Consider the following 16,701-nt stretch of genomic DNA (forward strand, 5'->3'; position numbering starts at 1 on the left):
TAAACTTTGACTAAATTATTTCGTCCTATGACACCCAAACTCAGTCCATCATCGGGGGAAGTCGAGGTGGGAAGTCAAGGCAGGAACCTTGAGGCGTAAAAGGCCTGAGAGAGGACTGCTGACAGGCATTCCAGTCTGCCCTCCTGTCCACCCCAGGACGCCTGCCCAGGGTCCACTCATGTGGGCTGGGCGCTTCCACACTGCTCAGGAAAACATCCCGCGAGCTTGCCTCCAGGCAACTCTGAGCGAGGCATTTTCTCAGGTGAAGGTGAAGTCCTTCTTAGATGCCTCTAGCTCGTGTCAAACTTGGCAAAATGTAACCAGCACAGCTGACCCCTGTCAACTTAACGCAGAGACATGTCTATTAAACCATAAATATTTTTTTCCTTTCTTGTCTCCAAGATGTCCTGTTAATATTTGTATAACTTTAAAAGTCCCCCAGTCTTTAAAATTATCAACACTCTAGAAAGTTAGGTCTCTATAAAACTCCAACATCTCTCTAAAAATCAAAGGGCAAACAAGGTAGACATCAGTAGGAGAAGACAGGGAACAGGACAAGGGCCTTCCACAGGGGGCCTCTGAAAGACTCTACCCACTAGAGTATCAAAGGAGATACTGAGATTCATAGCCAAACTTTGGGCAGAGTGCAAGGAATCTTATGGAAGAAGAGGGAGATAGAAAGACCTGGAGGGGGCTGGAGAGATGGCTCAGAAGTTAGATCACCATCTGCTCTTCTAGGGGCCCTGAGTTCGAGTCCCAGCACCCACATGGAGGCTCACAGCATCTATAGTGAGGTCTGGTGCCCTCTTCTGGCATGCAGGTGTACATGCAGTTGAACACTGTATACATAATAAATAAATAGAAAGCAAGCAAGAAAGCAAGAAAGCAAGAAAGCAAGTAAGAAAGAAAGCAGGAAAGAAAGAAAGAAAGAAAGAAAGAAAGAAAGAAAGAAAGAAAGAAAGAAAGAAAGAAAGAGAGAGAGAGAGAGAGAGAGAGAGGGAGGGAGGGAGGGAGGGAGGGAGGGAGGGAGGGAGGGAGGGAGGGAGGGAGGGAGGGAGGAAGGAAGGAAGGAAGGAAGGAAGGAAAGATAGAAAGGAAGGAAGGAAGAAAGAAAGAAAGAAAGAAAGAAAGAAAGAAAGAAAGAAAGAAAGAAAGAAAGAAAGAAAGAAAGAAAGGCCTAGAGGGGACTGGGCTCAGGGAGCCTGCAGAGACTGATGAATCAACCAAGCATGGAGAGGACCTAGACCCCCTGCTCAGATGTAGCCCATGGGCAGTTCAGTCTCCATGTAGGTGTCCTAGTAAGAGGAGCAGGGACTATCTCTGACATGGACTCAGTAGCTGGCTCTTTGATCACCTCCCCCTGGCAAGGTGCCTAACTAGGCCTCAGAGAAGGAGGATCCAGACAGTCCTGATGAGACCTAATAGACCTAATAGATAGAAGGGGAGGAGGACCTCCCCTATCAGTGGACTAAAGGAGGGACATAGTGGGGGAAGAGGGAAGGAGGAAGAGTGGAAGTGGGAGGAGATGAGGGAGGGGGCTACTGCCAGGATACAAAGTGAATAAATTGTAGTAGTAATAAAAAAAAAAAAACTTTTTAAAAGTCTCTTAACTGTGAGCTTCTACAAAATAGAAGAACCAACGCACAGTCACAATCAAAGCAAAGCAAGACCACAGTTCAACAGTACAATAAATCAGTGCGCAATGTCTGGCCTCCCCCGGGCTTGGGCATTTGGACTTCTCCAGCTCTGCCAGCACAGCACCTATAGGCTGTCTCCTAGGCTTCAGGCCAGGCCCCCTCCACACCTGCCTGTCCTTGCAGTCTTCCCACAGTCCTAGCAACTCCATATACTGGGGTCCTCACCGCAACTGAGGCTGCACCTTCTCAATGGCCTCTCCTTGCCTCTCACAACGCCAAGCCTCAGCTGCTCTTCATAACCCCTTCAATTTGATTGCCACAAAAGTCAGTAAGATGTAGAAGAATCTTACACATTATCTAGTTCAACTACCAGCTTGAGATGCAGTCCTGGCTCCCTCTAGATCACTGCTCTGTTTAATGATCCTGAGGAAATATTTCTAGACAATTTCACTCAAAGATACTGGTCTCCTCCTTCTCCTCCTTTTTATCTTCCTCCTCTTCCTCTTTCTTATCTTCCTCCTCCTTCTTATCTTCTTTCTCCTTCTCATCTTCCTCTTCCTTTTCTTCTTCTCCTTTTCTTCTTCTCCTCCACCCTCTGTCCTTGCAACCTCCCCCTCAAAATGAAACAAAACAAAACAAAACAAAAACCTCACCATGGAAGCTGCAGTGTGTCGCCATGTGTAATACAGTATGCCCTTTTGTCCAAACAACTTCACCTGTAAATGTTCATTGCAAAGAGTCATTGGTCTGGTTTGGGGCCTCTGGCTTCTGGTAAACTGATTTCTTCATAATCACAGCTGATTTTTCAGCCCTCAATAGCTAGGAACTCCCCCATTAGAGGCAAGGTTTTACCTCAGTAGTTCTGGTCTCTTGTTAATCACAGCTCATTCTTCAGCCCTTGATGGAACAGAAAGCACCTATTGTTGATTCAAAATATCACTCAAATTTAGCCCCATTAGTCTTTAAGAAACTCTCAAATTTCCACCCACTGTCTGCAGCTCTCTCAGCTTTCCTATCTTCCAAGCTCCCACAGAACATGTAATTAATCTCTGAGCACTCAATGGCCTTACCAGTCCAAGTTCCAAACACTTCCACAATTCCCCCCAAATCAACACAGTCAGGTCTGTCATAGCAATGTCCCACAATCCTAGTACCAATTTCTCTATTAGTTTGCTTTCTATTGCTGTGGTAAAACACTGATCAAAACCACCTTGGGGAGGAAAGGGTTTATTTCATCATACAACTTGTAGTCTATCACCAGGAGAAGCCTGGGCACAAGCTCCAGGTGGGACCTGAACACAAAAACTGAAGCAGAGGCCACGGAGGAAGGCTGCTCGCTGGCTCGCTTTGCTGGCTTGCTCAGTTTACTCTCTTAGGCATCCCAGACACGGCACTTCCCATGGAGGGCTGGCCCTTCCACACTGATCATCAATCAAGAAAACGCCCCACAGACCAGTCTGATGCACACAGTTCCTCAGCTGAGGTTCTCTCCCTCGATGACTCTAGATTATATCAACTTTACCAAAACAAAACAGAAGCCCTCACCAAACAGATGTCTAACCTCTAGCACTATGAGAGGATACACTTTCACTGCATTAAGTCACTGCTTGTGACAGCCCTACAAGACTGACACATCATTTTATATAAATTAAAATCAGATAATATCCAGCAGGGCAATGGTGGCTCACACCTTTAATCCCAGCACTCAGGAGGCAGAGGCAGGTGGATCCCTGCCCGTTCGAGGACAACGTGGGCTACAGAGTGAGTTCTAGAACAGCCAGGGCTACACAGAGAAACCCTGTCTCAGGGCGGGGGCGGGGGGAGGAATAATCCAGGAACATCCTATTGTTAAACAAAACAAAAACACTAAAAAAGAGAAGAAAGAAGCCTAGAGAGAAGTTTATATTAAAGAACTCCAGCCTCACCGGACATAGGTAAACAATGAAAGTTTCCTGCGTTGTGAGGTGGAACACAGTTTTAGAAGTCACGAGGACCGGAGGAGGGAATCTTCGAGTTGTGGAGGCACTAACAGTGGACACCCAGAAAGACATTCAACCCCCAAACAGCAGCCAGTGATAGGTATTTGTGGAGAGTGTCACACTGAAAATGAAGTAAAATGCAGGGATCCAATCAGATGCAGAGAATGTGGATACAGAATAACGTACAAGAGAAGGACTAAAAGATTGGTGGGTTTTGATGAGCGATGAAACGGGAATTGAGGAGTGTCTTTGTTTGTACATATGCCCCTTTGATGTGTCTCCTTATTGTGTAGCTTTTGATTTAGCTTAATGAATACAACGGTATACCTATGATTTCATTTTAGAAATGTGACTGTATTTTAATGCTTTGTATAAAGGAAATTTTGTTTCAACACATGACTTTTAATTTATTGTTCTTGTATTCTCATGCACAATGAAGATTAAAAATTTTTTCCCAAACCAAAAATAAATAAATGAATGAATGAATAAATAAATAAGTAAATAGAAAAGAAAAGAAATCACCCTCCACCCACGTGCCCTCACGTCGGCCCTCTCATCTCTCTCCTGGCTGATTTTCTTGCTCAGTACACTTGTGGCTGCTCATGGCTCACCAAGGTAGCTTCAGCCCTAAGTCTCTAAGCCTTGTGCACATTGCCTACTCATTATTAAGCAACTCAGTCATGGGAAAGTTTTTTCCCCAGAAGAGAACCTGACTTCTGCCAATCACAAGATGCCCATCTCTGAGCCAGCACTCGGAGGTGAGTCCTGCTTCTCCCTTCTTCCACAGCAGTGGGCTAGGGGATTCCAACAGAGGCCCAAAGCTTGCCTCCCTGCTACTGCCTGGTCACTCGTCTGCTTCTCTCACTGCCTTGCAACCTCTTGAGAGCAAAAAAATTTTGAGTCTGACCTCTGACTAGACAGTGCTGTGGACATACTGAAGTACACACATTCTATACTCTCAAATGACTCTCAAAGTATAGGGGATCCTGATGGGCTCAGACAGGACCTAAGAATCATCAGGACTTCATCAGGGGGAGATTTGCTAATGAAGCGGTTCCAGGCCAGGAAACCATTCCCAATCTGTCTGAGGAAAGGTGATCAGTACAGGGCTAGTCAGATGGACAGACGTAGCCATGGACATGAGTGGGAGAAGCAAGTCAACTCCTAAAACTCTCCTCTTTCATGAAAGTGACTTCAAGGGAGAAATATCAAAAGGAGAACACGCAGTGATCATGTACATCACAGTTCCTTCTGCTGTGGACTGGAAGTACAGAAACCTAAGGGAGACAATGTGTCTCCAAACTACAGTTCCACAGTCCTACAGAGACAATAGGAGCTGCCAAAGCACTGTGTGAGTGACAGAGCCCATGTCAGAGCAGGACATTACTGATGCCAACTGTTAAGCTTGCATGGCCCCTTCCACACAGGCAGAGACAGAGGAGACAGACAGAAACAGACACAGAGACACAGTCAGACAGACAAACAGGCAGAGGCTGACAGACAGAGAGACATATACACAGAGTGCCTTCACTTACTCAGAAATTGGCAGCCCAGTGAGTTGTCCAGCACCCAGTTCCTCTGCCTCACCCCATACTGGCTGGATTCCCAGAGAACTGAAGGTGCTGATGGGTACTAGTAAGGACTCACTTCCTCCAACATTTGCTTCTTCAGTTTACTGTGGAAAAAATGGCTGAGAGGCTGGGGACGTTGACTGAGAATGCCAAAGTAGTAGCCAGAGCCTGGTACTCAAGAATTCTGAATGAGCAGAAACATGTGAATGAACGGAATGTTCAAACAGGACAAGTGAGCCTCGTGAGGACAGAGTAAATACATTCACACTTCTGTTCTGTAGCCTCCGACATTAAGAGCAAAGGTTTCAGGTAGAGGAAACCCAAAAGGAGCATGTGTTACAATCTGGATCTGAACTGTTTACCCAAAGCTCTTGCGTTCGGGGGTGAAGCCCTTGGAAGGTGAGTGGACTGTGAAGGTTCAGACCTCATCAATGGGCTAATCCATTGACAGGACCATGACTTAATGGGCTATTGAGAGTCGGGATGTTGGGGACGGGAGTTAGCATATGCAGGAGATACAAGTCTCACTGGGGGCACAGCTGCCTGTGTGCCTGGGATTTCCAGGTGGTAGATTTACAAGTTAAGTGGCCCACACTCCTGTAAGTAACCCGGAGAAAAGCACTGCTTCGCCAGCCCAGGCTTGGACGGGCTCCTTTTCTGGTCTGTCAGCACCCTATCTGGGGCAAATATAGTGTTTCTCTAGATCTCCTCAAGAAAAGTCACACCACACTGAGGTGAGTGGCTTTGCTCCACTCACCTTAATGCCAGTGTCCCCTCAAGCCCAGAGACAACAGAGCCTCCTGGTCGGGAAGTGAGATCTCCGAAACCGTGGGCCAAAAGGCATAAATAAATAAATAAGATCTGATGTTGTTTATCTCAGTTGTCTTGTAGTGGTGACACAAACTTAACACAACATGGTGTCACTGACTGTCCGGCAGGAATGAATACTTTTACTAAAAGACATACCTCTACTTCCCTCTTTGTCAGACTGTTGAAAGAATGGACCCGAAGAAACCCCAGTGTCTCCAGGAATCTCCTGTACTGGGAGAGGAAATGGCTGAATTCGAGGGCACCCAGAGAAAGACCTTGTTTCCAGAAGAAAAATGTGCATGTCAGATGACTGTCTGAGAAACTGACCTCCAGAAGAGGCTCGCAGCTGAGGCAATGGGGAGGAGCCACCCTTGGAGACTGTTTGGTTATGCAGAGCTCTTGCTTTCTATTTAATCATACCGGAACCCCCAAAGGTGAACTTTGGGAAGTCACTAGGACTCTCTGTCTCTCTTCCCAATCCGTCCTCTTTGAATAAGTATCCTCTTGCTGCTTTTCACTATTAATTTGGCTCTTTTAATTGACTTAGTGAGGATTGTGGCAGAGCCTGGCTTGCTGTTTGCACAGACTGTGACACCCAGAAGCCAGAAACAGAACTTCCCATGAGAAAACTACCCTTCCACCCCAGCCCACTCCAGCCCCACTGTCATCTGACCCTGGCAAATGCTCCCAGCAGGGCCAGGGAGTCCCACCTCCTCCAGCTCTCAGGACTCCTTCAGCTTCGCAGGCACTTAGATCATCATGCCAGACCCTGGAGCTAGGGAGCTAGAGATGTGAGGCTCAGCCTACCACCAGGCCCTGCTCAAGAGGGGAGGGGCTGCTCCCTGCTTTGATGCCTGACTCAGCTGAAACCAAACCTCTTATTAGAAGATCCACACTCCCTGCATTTCTTACTTCTGAAATCTCACCCTAGGGCAAGACCTGTGGCTCAAAAAAAAAAAAAAAAAAAAGAAAAAGAAAAAAAAATCTATCATTACCCTCACAGTTCACTTTTTTCTTTTTTTATGATGCAGCAGTACTGGCTGCCTTACCTTCCAGGAAGCCTTTGGTTTAGACTAATATTTACATGTATTTGCATTTCCTTTGTACACACAGATGGGGGGTGGGTAGGGTAGAGAGTTTGCTTAGAAATGAAAGCGCTTCCTGGGCCAGTACACAAAATGCTATTTCAATTGCCAATTTAAAATCCAGAAGCAACTTGTTCAGCTCAAATTCAGATAACTTCTACCACACCCGCTCCAGTCCCACAGTCCTCTACTGCTTTCTCATACCTTCTTCAGCATTTGCCAGTCAGGGGTAGGCAAACTCTATTTGTTCTGGTCTCATACAAAGTGGCAATTTTTTCTCCTGTAATTCTTCATGTTTTGGTCATTTTCAGAGAATTCTGTGGGCACCCTCTGGTGGCTGACTAGAATCTTTACCTGCAAAAAACCCGAGTTTGGCTGAGATGGCTTTATCCCACAGTCCTGATCTTTGGCTTTGGGTTGGGCGTGGTGAGTTTTCCTGCTAAATTAGCTTATCACGTGAGGCATGAGAGATAAGAATGAAGCAGTCACTTGAAACCCTCTGAGGAGACATGGCACTGTGTAGAAATGGTAGAACTAGGAAAGAGCACGGCTTGTGGGTTGCAGTGTCACCAGGCCAGCCTGGGCGCACAGGGTGCACAGGATGGGGGTGGGGGCTCTCAGGAGACTTAGTTTCCAGAGGAAACACACAGAGAGGGGTGGGGACGGGCTCCCTGGGTGACAGCTGTTCCAACAGTACAATGGCCGGCTCCCTTTTGTTTAAAACCAAAGGAGAATTAAGTCAAGCCAGGGGATGATTTAAGGGATGTTAGAGGGTAAGAGTAAATGGAAAATTCCCAGGAGAAGGATAAATTTTTCGGGACTAAAGTGTGACTTTCTCAGACCTGCTCAAGGACCAGACACTTGTGAAAACCTCCCAGGTCTTTGGAGAAGCCTTGGGGCAGCTGGGGAAGGGTAAACTATTGGAGAAGAATTATGCAGCCCTCCCACCTGCTCTCTCCATGATTCCCCAGCCCTTGGGCCTTGAAGCTCTGGGGGTCTGATAAGCAGAGTAGCTTTGTCAACAAAGCCATCACCTAAATTTCCTTAACTCTTTCCCAAAGATTTAATTAGTCTCGGGATATTCACCAAAGTCAGTTAATGTCACCTTCGTTTTGTGAGAAGAGGCGCACAGGGGTAGACATTAGTGTGACTTCGGGGACCCTAGGAGGCAGCTCTGCTGCCCCCGTGCTCTGGAATCTCACCTGCAGTGGCCTTGGCTTCTCACCCACCTCCCATCCTGCACTTTGTCTCCAGTGAAAGCCAAGGTTCAACAGCAGATGTGAAAGCCAGCAGGACAAGGTTTCAGGGAAGGGCACACCGGAGACGCGAAGAAGGAGCAATGTCCCAGCAGGCCCTAGAAGCCAGAAAGACAGCCCAGCTGTTCAGATTCCAGACCACACAATCTCGGGCCTCGGCAGCATCTTTTACCTGCAGACAAAGAGGCTTTGTCTACCAGGACAGCTTCCTTAAGGAAATTATTTTTCATGTGCTTTGTCTCACAGCCAGAGCCCAGGGCGAAAGGGAAGCCCCGGTTCCAGCAAGCTGTCAGTCACCTCACTCAGGGGGTGGGGGCTGTGGCCGCTTCTCTGCCTGGCTGCATTTACAAGAGCTGTGTGTGACAGTGGAACAATGTTGTTGGTGTGTGTTCCGGAAGCCGAGGTACGATGACTGAGCAAAGACTCCTCCATGGCCACACCTGTGGGAGCAGACGACGCTTCGCCACGCAGAGACACCGTGAAATCTGTTGAGCTGAACCGGGCAGAACCCCTCCTTAACCTTCCGTCTCCAGGCTGTGCTTCCAGTAGAATGAAAATATTATTTCATGGCTGTTGTGAGCCACACTCCAGCCGGGTTGTCTCAGCCATCACGCTAATTGCAGCCAATACTTCCTGAGTGCAGGTGTCACCCCGGATGTTTCATACAGATTAACTTACTCATTTTCATGATGGCCAAATGATCCCCATAAAAATGACACCAACCGTGGAAGTGAAATACCTGGCCTGCATGGGGCTGTGGCGGAATGAGGATTCGCTGAGACCCTGGCTGGTAGGCGAGTCTCAAGCACAGCTGCTAGTTCCTGAAAGACGTGGGTGGGCTGGGTCACCCTTCACAGAAGCCGGCACACGGCATAGGCTGTGAGCATCCCCGTCTAGAGACAAGACAAGGGGAGCCGCAGGGAAAGTGAACAGACTCACACAGCTAGGGAGGGGGAGGCAGAGGAAGGCCAGTGTTTTCAGCACCTGAGAGCACTTGCTGCTGTGAGAAAGAACCAGAGTTCAAACCCCAGCACACGTGTGAGGCAGCCCACAGCCACCTGTAACTCCAGCTCCAAAGGATCCGAAGCCCTCCCTGGGCCTCTGAGGGCATGTGCACAGTGGCATTCACACACACACACACACACACACACACACACACGAGCACGCTGGAATATTATTAAGCCAGAAAAAAAAACCAAAAACAAAAAACCAGAAATTCTGCTATTTGTGTAACATGAATGGAACTGGATATAATTATGTTAAGATAAACAAGCTTTATACAGAAAGCCCTGATCATTCACATTGCAGGACCTAGAAGTTGAGAGTAGAAAGGGGTTGCCTACCAGAGTGTGGGGAAAGCAGTAGGAAGGAACCATGCAGAGAAGTTGGCTGACAGAGAGGAAGCTGCAATGGATAACTGAGAAGCTCTGCAGATAACAATTATGTGTTGTTGTGTCTTTAAAATCTACAGAGATGCTGAATGAAACAGACATGTTGACATAACACACTGTCTACATATATTGAAATGCCATGTATTGCTGGGGTTGGCATAGTAGGAGTGCTTGCCTGGCAGGCCTGGGGTCCTACGTTCCCTCCTGGCACCACACTCAGGGCATGGAGACAGAGGATCAGAAGTTTCAGGGCTGTCTGCATAAGGACTTAGGGGCTAGCCTAGAATGCGTGAGACCCTGTCCAAACACACTTTCAGAAAGAAAACAAGGATAGAGAAGCATCACGCAGTGAACCACTAACATGCACACATTTTATGTGCTTTTAAAATAACGTTTGGTGTGAGGGGGAGGGAAAGGTTCTATTCCAGATTTTCTCAAGACTCACAGTCTTAATCCAGGGAAACATGTTTGAGGCTAGGAGTCAAGACAGTTTATCACGGAGTATTGTTCACCAACCTGGACTTCCAAATCCCCCCAGACTTACGGACCTTTCTGCTCACAAAGTCCTAAACATTTTTGCCTTGACCTTAGATCTCCTTGTCAAGCTTTAAGATCTGTTTTCCTGACTTTGGATTTTCCCTGATGACCTTTGGCCTTAAATGGGGAAAATGGTCATTGAAAAATTCAGGGCCAGAGCAAAAGGGCATATTTATTACTCCAATACTGCACTTCTAGGAAGTGAAGAGGATCAAAGGTTGTATTTGCAAAAGACAGCATTTTTCTGGGTTTTCCTCTGGAGTGCTGACAGTCGTGGAATCTGCCACACATTTCATCCGCAGAGCCAGAGAAGACAGCCCCAAATGACTTCTGATACACATTCTTGACGCCTAAACTTCCACTGACTTGTGTTTGCTACCTGACTCATTGAATGATTTTTAAATCTATTGCATGCGTACTGTTAGAGGCACAGTGGAGATGGTGAGCAAAACCAACATTAGCAGACCTAGGCACCAATCAAGAGACTGCACAAAGAAACGATAAATTACCAACTGTGAACAAGTTCCCTGATATTATAATGGGTCTAACAGAGAGGATCATCACCATCATCAGGGTTGCCAAGGACAGACACCTGTCACAAGGCCCCCCTGATAGTCCTGTCCCATGCCAGGCTCCACCCCAGCCATGATGGAACAGGAGTTGGTGAAAGGCCTTGGAATTATGATGGTTACTCTTCGCTGTCAACTTGGTGAGATTTACAGTCACCATGGCAACATTCCTTTGGGTGTTTCTACGACTGTAATTCCAAAAAAGCATAACTGAGTGGTCAGGACCCACCCTCAGTCTAGGCAACACACAGCGCCGTGGGCTGGAGTGGCTGAAGGAACAGTCTGAGTACCACCCCCCATCTCTTCCTCTGCCCTTTGACAGCAGGTGCTACACAGCCTCTGGGTCCTGCAGCCTCCAGGCTCCTGCTAGAGGTACTTTACCTCCAGACTGAGGGCCAAAAGAAACCCTTTCTTGCCATTGTTGTTTCTGCCAGATATTTCATCACAACGATCGGGGAAGTACACCCAGGCACCTTAGTACAGGAGCCGTCCACCTGAGATGACCCGGTCAGTGCACTAGGCCAGCCCACTCGCCACCTACCAGCAGCTCAGGGACACCACCTGTGGGGTGGGGTAGGGTTGGAATGGATTATGTCACAGGCTGCTTTTAAAGCACCATGCGCCTTATTTCGTGGTGGCCATGCCAGCAGCACCTAGGCATCGCCATCAGCTCCTGGGCTGCCCTCCCACCCCGTGAGTCAAGCAGCCCTCTCATGCTGGGGGAGTTTTAGCCATCATGGGGGATGATGGGAGTTCCCCATCATGCCCAAAGGTTGCTGGAGACAGCAGTGGAGCACGGGGCTCGGCTGTTCCCTCACGGGGCTTCTCAAGAACTTGATTTTACACTCCTATGCCTCTCTAGGGGTTGTAGGTCCTGCTGAGCTCCCTTTCCCATCTCTGGGTATTGTCCAGTATTTATTAGTTGATTTTCCAAATTGCTGCCTCTGCCCTTTGCCGGCTGTATGCATTTGGACAGCATGCTAAAACAGCCTTAGTTTCTTATCTACAGATGATGATGATGGTGGTGATGGTGGTTGTGGTGAAACAAAGAATACAGCAGCAATGCCAGGAAGCTAGTCTCACCCTGGTGCCGAAGCTAGTTCTGGAGTTGTCTGCTCCAGAACTCAAGCAGTGGTACAGATACTTCAGCAGCATACTCCACTGGCTGAAGCAGAGCATCCTTCCCTGGAGAACAGGACTACTGAATCCTGAAGCCTTTGGAGGCAGGGATGCCCAAACTGTGGAGTACCAGGGGTAGAGCCTGAGCTCCACTGTCACATGCAGTGAAAGTTTGAGGCATAGAGAAGGTAACCTGCCCAGTCTAAGTCGCTCTTCCAGCTCTGAGAAAGTAAGTACAGACATTAAACGGTTCCAGTCTGAAATGGTAGTACTCACTTTAATCCTAGCACTTGAGAGGAGAAACAGACAGATCTCTATGAGTTCGGGGCCAACCTGGTCTGCAGAGCTACATAGTGTAACCCTACCTCAAAAAATAAAATGAAATAATTTCAAATAAAGAAATCACCCATGACCACTGTTTCTACATGGGCTCTGTCTAGGGGACCACCCCACCCCCTTTCCTCTGTGAGGAAAGAGAAGGAAACAAGGATGGACAGGGACTCCACACTCTCCAGGAAGAAGCAAGCTACAGCACGACCGCAGTGATGATCTGTGCAAGGCTCTGATAAGAGTGAAACAGATGTCCAGGGCCTAGCTAGGACAGGAGCTGTCAGACCGTGGCCACACAGACGCAGCTCAGGGCAGCAATACAAGCCTCTCGTGTTTGAATCAAGGCGTGTAGTTCTCCATGCCCAGAGGACATGGCTGCCTCTCCTTGGGTGACCTTGCTGGCAGCCATGTAGCTTTTTTAGTGTGTAGACTTTCATCATTATTCAAAAGGTTCTACATTTGAAAGGAGTTAAGCTGGAGGAGGCTGGAGAAAAGTGAGTCAGGGTAGGCCTACTGGGGCAGCACAGTCCTTTCACTGAGTTGTCACCCTGGGCCTGAGTGGGTTGGTACACAAAGACGGCCTTTCTCTCTCACACACACTTTCCCGAAAGCAAGGGATTACCACAATAATAGCAATAATGGCCACAGTTCACTGGGAGCTGACAACGTGCCTGGATTCTACTTAACATGCATCATTTGTTTAATCCCATGAAGTAAAGACGCCCGTCTACAAACGAGAAACAGAGGCACTATGGTGACAAACGACCAGCGTGGCGTCACAATAGGTAAGTTCTCAACTGGGGAAGATGGATGAAGAGAAAAATTAGAATTAGACCCCTCCCTTCCGGATAAAGATTGTTCTGCTGTGAGCGACAAAGGAAATGAAAGGAATTGAAGGGCCCCCGTGTTTACTCCGGGGCCAGGGCTCTCCAGCTCACCAGCCCCTGATGGAGGGGGTTCCCCGGCCTCTCAGAAGGAACGGCCTGGTGCCGGAGTACGTGCTGCATCATCTCAGAGAAAAACAAGGGGATTTCCCCTTTTGCCCAATCTTCTTTATGAGGTCAGAGCCCAGAGAGCTGCACGCACATGACCTGTGAGTCACCCAGGGGATCCGAGAATAAAGGCCCAACCTTAACACACTGCTGTCTCCAGATTCTGAATTTTTAGTTTTTTAATTACATGTGGAGCATCCCTTCCCTTCTCTCCTACTATGTGGGTGCTGAGGACTGGGTTGTGGGTCAGGCTTTAGCAGTAAGCACCTCTGCCCATGGGGACATCTCTCTGGCCTCCATCAATCTGTAAACAAAGGACCCTGTGTTTTTCGGTTGCAGTGAACTCCCTGTCCTGGACAGGATTTGGGGGCCAGCACAGAAGAGGCAGTGGGTAGGTTCTTCGTGTTGCGTCTTGTAGCCTCTTTACCTAAGCAGGGTTAGCTTCATCCAACGCTGCACACCAGGAGCCCTGAGCGCTTCAGCAAGCCCCAGGCCAACAAATGGAGATGCCAAAGCTCTTTCACGTGAGGCAGTATAGGAGTTTCCTGGTGAATGCATTCTTTCAAAAACTTACGTGAGAGAAGTTTTATGTTCTACAGCACAGTGAGCTGACTCTGGTTCACCTTCCATTATGTATAATTGTTATGCATTTCATAAAGAAGTACGGGAAAAAAGTTGGGGTTCCCAAGCTAAAGACATGAATAGCTAAGGTTATAGGGTGCTAGTTACTCTAGTCTGATCCTTACACATTGTATACATTATCAAACTATCCCACTGTGCCCTCAAAACAGATAAATTGTAGCACAAGCTGGCCTCACACTTGCTATCCTCCTGCCTCAGCCTCTCAAGCACTGGAATTATAGGCATGTGCTACAACACCCAGCCAGGTGTCACGTTTTAAAAGTAAAAATGAAATTGCTCCCAGCAGAGGGGACAGCAGGTGGCTTCCCCGGGCGGTATGTTTGTGATTACACACCCTTTCTTAATTTGAGCTCAGACTTTTATCTGTCTTTGAAATCTAAAAACATCAGGTTGATCCTTTGGGTTCATAACTGCGTGAGAATAATAAAATTCCAGCATTAACTTGCACCTGCTAACTAGGACTGGCCACTCTTTATGTCACTGTGATCTCGTTCCCTTTCATAGAAGTCACACAGAAAAGGTGGCCACCCTGCCTGTGTCGTTGCCAAACCCAGAGCTTTGAAGTGCTCAGTCTGGCTCAGATTTCCACAGCAATACAGAGCATCAGAAGGAAGAAAGGAGCGAAGATTGTTTGCAATCCAGTCAGGTGGCATATGTAGAAACAGTCCACACTCCACCCCACCCCCCGCTGCTACACACCAGGCTTCCGTTGACAGGACTCGGAACCAGGTGCCTGGGTGAAGAGGTACCTTCCTCACTTTACACCACCTCAAACAGCGCTTAGTTTACCAAAAAGGAAAATGGAATTGGAGAATCTCTTCATGGAAAATTTGACTCTGTTAACTTAAATCATGACTCTTACAGTCGAAATGTTGTCTGAGGCCGGCCAGGCACATGCAAAGGATGAAACCAAATCAAAATCAAGTAGTTTCTAGAGTTTCTTCAACGAGAAGCACAACGTCTTTACGTGCCAATGATCTACACACACGGGCATACATATGAATATGCACTGCACATTTGAATCTCTTTAACGCAAAGGTCGGAGATAGCACCCCCTCAGAAGGCCCTGCCGAATGAGCTCATGTCAGTGGTGTTTGCTCCAAGGATCTTCATTCATTCACCAATACACAGGGTCAGGTCAAAACCTGTCTCTGAGTAGGCTAATGGTTCAAAATTTATTCCACCGATCGCCATCAAATAGGGGTGGAAACGATACAATGGGTAAGGAGTTAGCAGGAAGTGAGGAGAAAAGAACAGGAGAGAGGTAGTCAGTACCTTAGTTACTGCTCCATCTCAGTGACGAAACACCATGACCAAGGCAAGTTACAAAGGAAAGCCTCCGTGAGTGTGTGTGTGTGTGAGTGTGTGTGTGTGCGTGTGTGTGTGTGTGTGCGCGCGCACGCAAGTGTACACGCATGTGCAGTGCATGCTCACGTGGAGGTCAGAAGACAACCGTGAGTGTTGCTCAACGGGCACGTGTCCACTTCTCTGTCTTTGAAATGCTGTCTGGCTGGCCTGGAGTTTATCAAGTAGATTAGGCTAGTTGGCCAGCAAGGCCCAGGCATTTGCCTGTCTCGGTATCCCCAGGGCTGAGTTACAGGTATAGAGCACACACCACACCTAGCTCCTCAGACTCAGGCACTCCACCCATGCAGCCATGCCCCCTCTCCTTTCCTATTTCTTGAACACGTGTCTAGTGGAGGTGGGAGAGGACATAATAGCAACAGAAAAGGAAGTTTTCTTTGGCTTTAATTTACACGGCCTCCATCCTCTTCTCCCTGTCTCAAGCTCCGGTGAGCAGGGCCACTGGCAGTGTTTGCATGCGCACTCACTACCCGCTAGACTTGTCCCTCCTCCGGCCAGCAGTTCTGAACCTTTCCTCAGGGCGGTGGTTTGGAAGAGAATGGTCCCCATGGGCTCCTGTGTCCTCATGGCTGGTTCCCAGCTGGTGGACAGTTTATGAAGAATTAGAAGGTGTGGCCTGTTGGACAGGCGTATCCCTGGAGGCGGGCTTGGGTTTTGAAGTTTCAAAAGCCCAGTCCATCTCCCCCCGCCACACACACACACATTGCACCCTCTACCCACTTCATCTTGTTGATCAGATGTAAGCCCTCAGTTTCTGTTCCCGACAGCCCGGCCTGCCAATCCACTCCTCCCATGATGCTCAGGGTCTAACCATGTCAAACTGCAAGCAGGCCCCTGATTAGATGTAAGTCTCCTCGGTCATGGTGTCTCTTCACAGCAATAGAACAGTAACTAAGACACTGATGACCTTTCTGTGTTTTCTTTTTGCTTACTTTCTGCTAACTACTCATTGCTCTAATTCCTACTTTTTCTGGAAGGTTTTGCTGCTGCTGCTGTTTGCTTACTTGCTTACTTTCGGGCATTTTCTTGAATTCTGTAAAGGGCCTATCACTGACAATGAAGAGTTTCCTTCTGCAGGTATCATTAACAGACACGTGTAAGAATATGACATCAATGGTTCTCATAAAAGCATGAACTGGACACAAATGAAATGCCTACGAATGGGATACATCTTCGGGCACATTCACTATAGAAACTAAAACACAGTAGGTAAAATGAATGACTTCGGCTAGTCAGTGGATGAATCAGTAGTAGGACAATGCAGAACGGCGAAGCCAGCCTTGGCTCGGGGTGTGGCTCAGCGGGGCAGCACAGGCTTCGAACATATGACGACTCGGTTGAAATTCCCGTCACCGAAGGAGCCCCAGAAGACTATCATACCCAGCATGATAGTCTACCCTTTTAAGATTTATTTTGTC

The 16,701-nt window shown here is 47.9% G+C and overlaps 1 long non-coding RNA gene and 1 pseudogene across 1 annotated transcript in view; one reads left to right on the forward strand and one right to left on the reverse strand.

Annotated features, from left to right (window-relative positions):
* LOC132655419 (uncharacterized) overlaps positions 1-5,248 on the reverse strand; it is a 57,217-nt gene extending 51,969 nt beyond the window's left edge. The window contains exon 1 of the long non-coding RNA XR_009593225.1: positions 5,152-5,248. This is a non-coding gene — a long non-coding RNA (uncharacterized LOC132655419). The remainder of the gene's footprint in view (positions 1-5,151) is intronic.
* On the forward strand, positions 3,579-3,844 carry LOC110552744 (DNA-directed RNA polymerases I, II, and III subunit RPABC4-like; annotated as a pseudogene).
* Positions 5,249-16,701: the final 11,453 nt, after the last annotated feature.

The sequence above is a fragment of the Meriones unguiculatus genome, chromosome 7 (genome assembly GCF_030254825.1).
Source record: "Meriones unguiculatus strain TT.TT164.6M chromosome 7, Bangor_MerUng_6.1, whole genome shotgun sequence".
Taxonomy (NCBI): Eukaryota; Metazoa; Chordata; class Mammalia; order Rodentia; family Muridae; genus Meriones; species Meriones unguiculatus.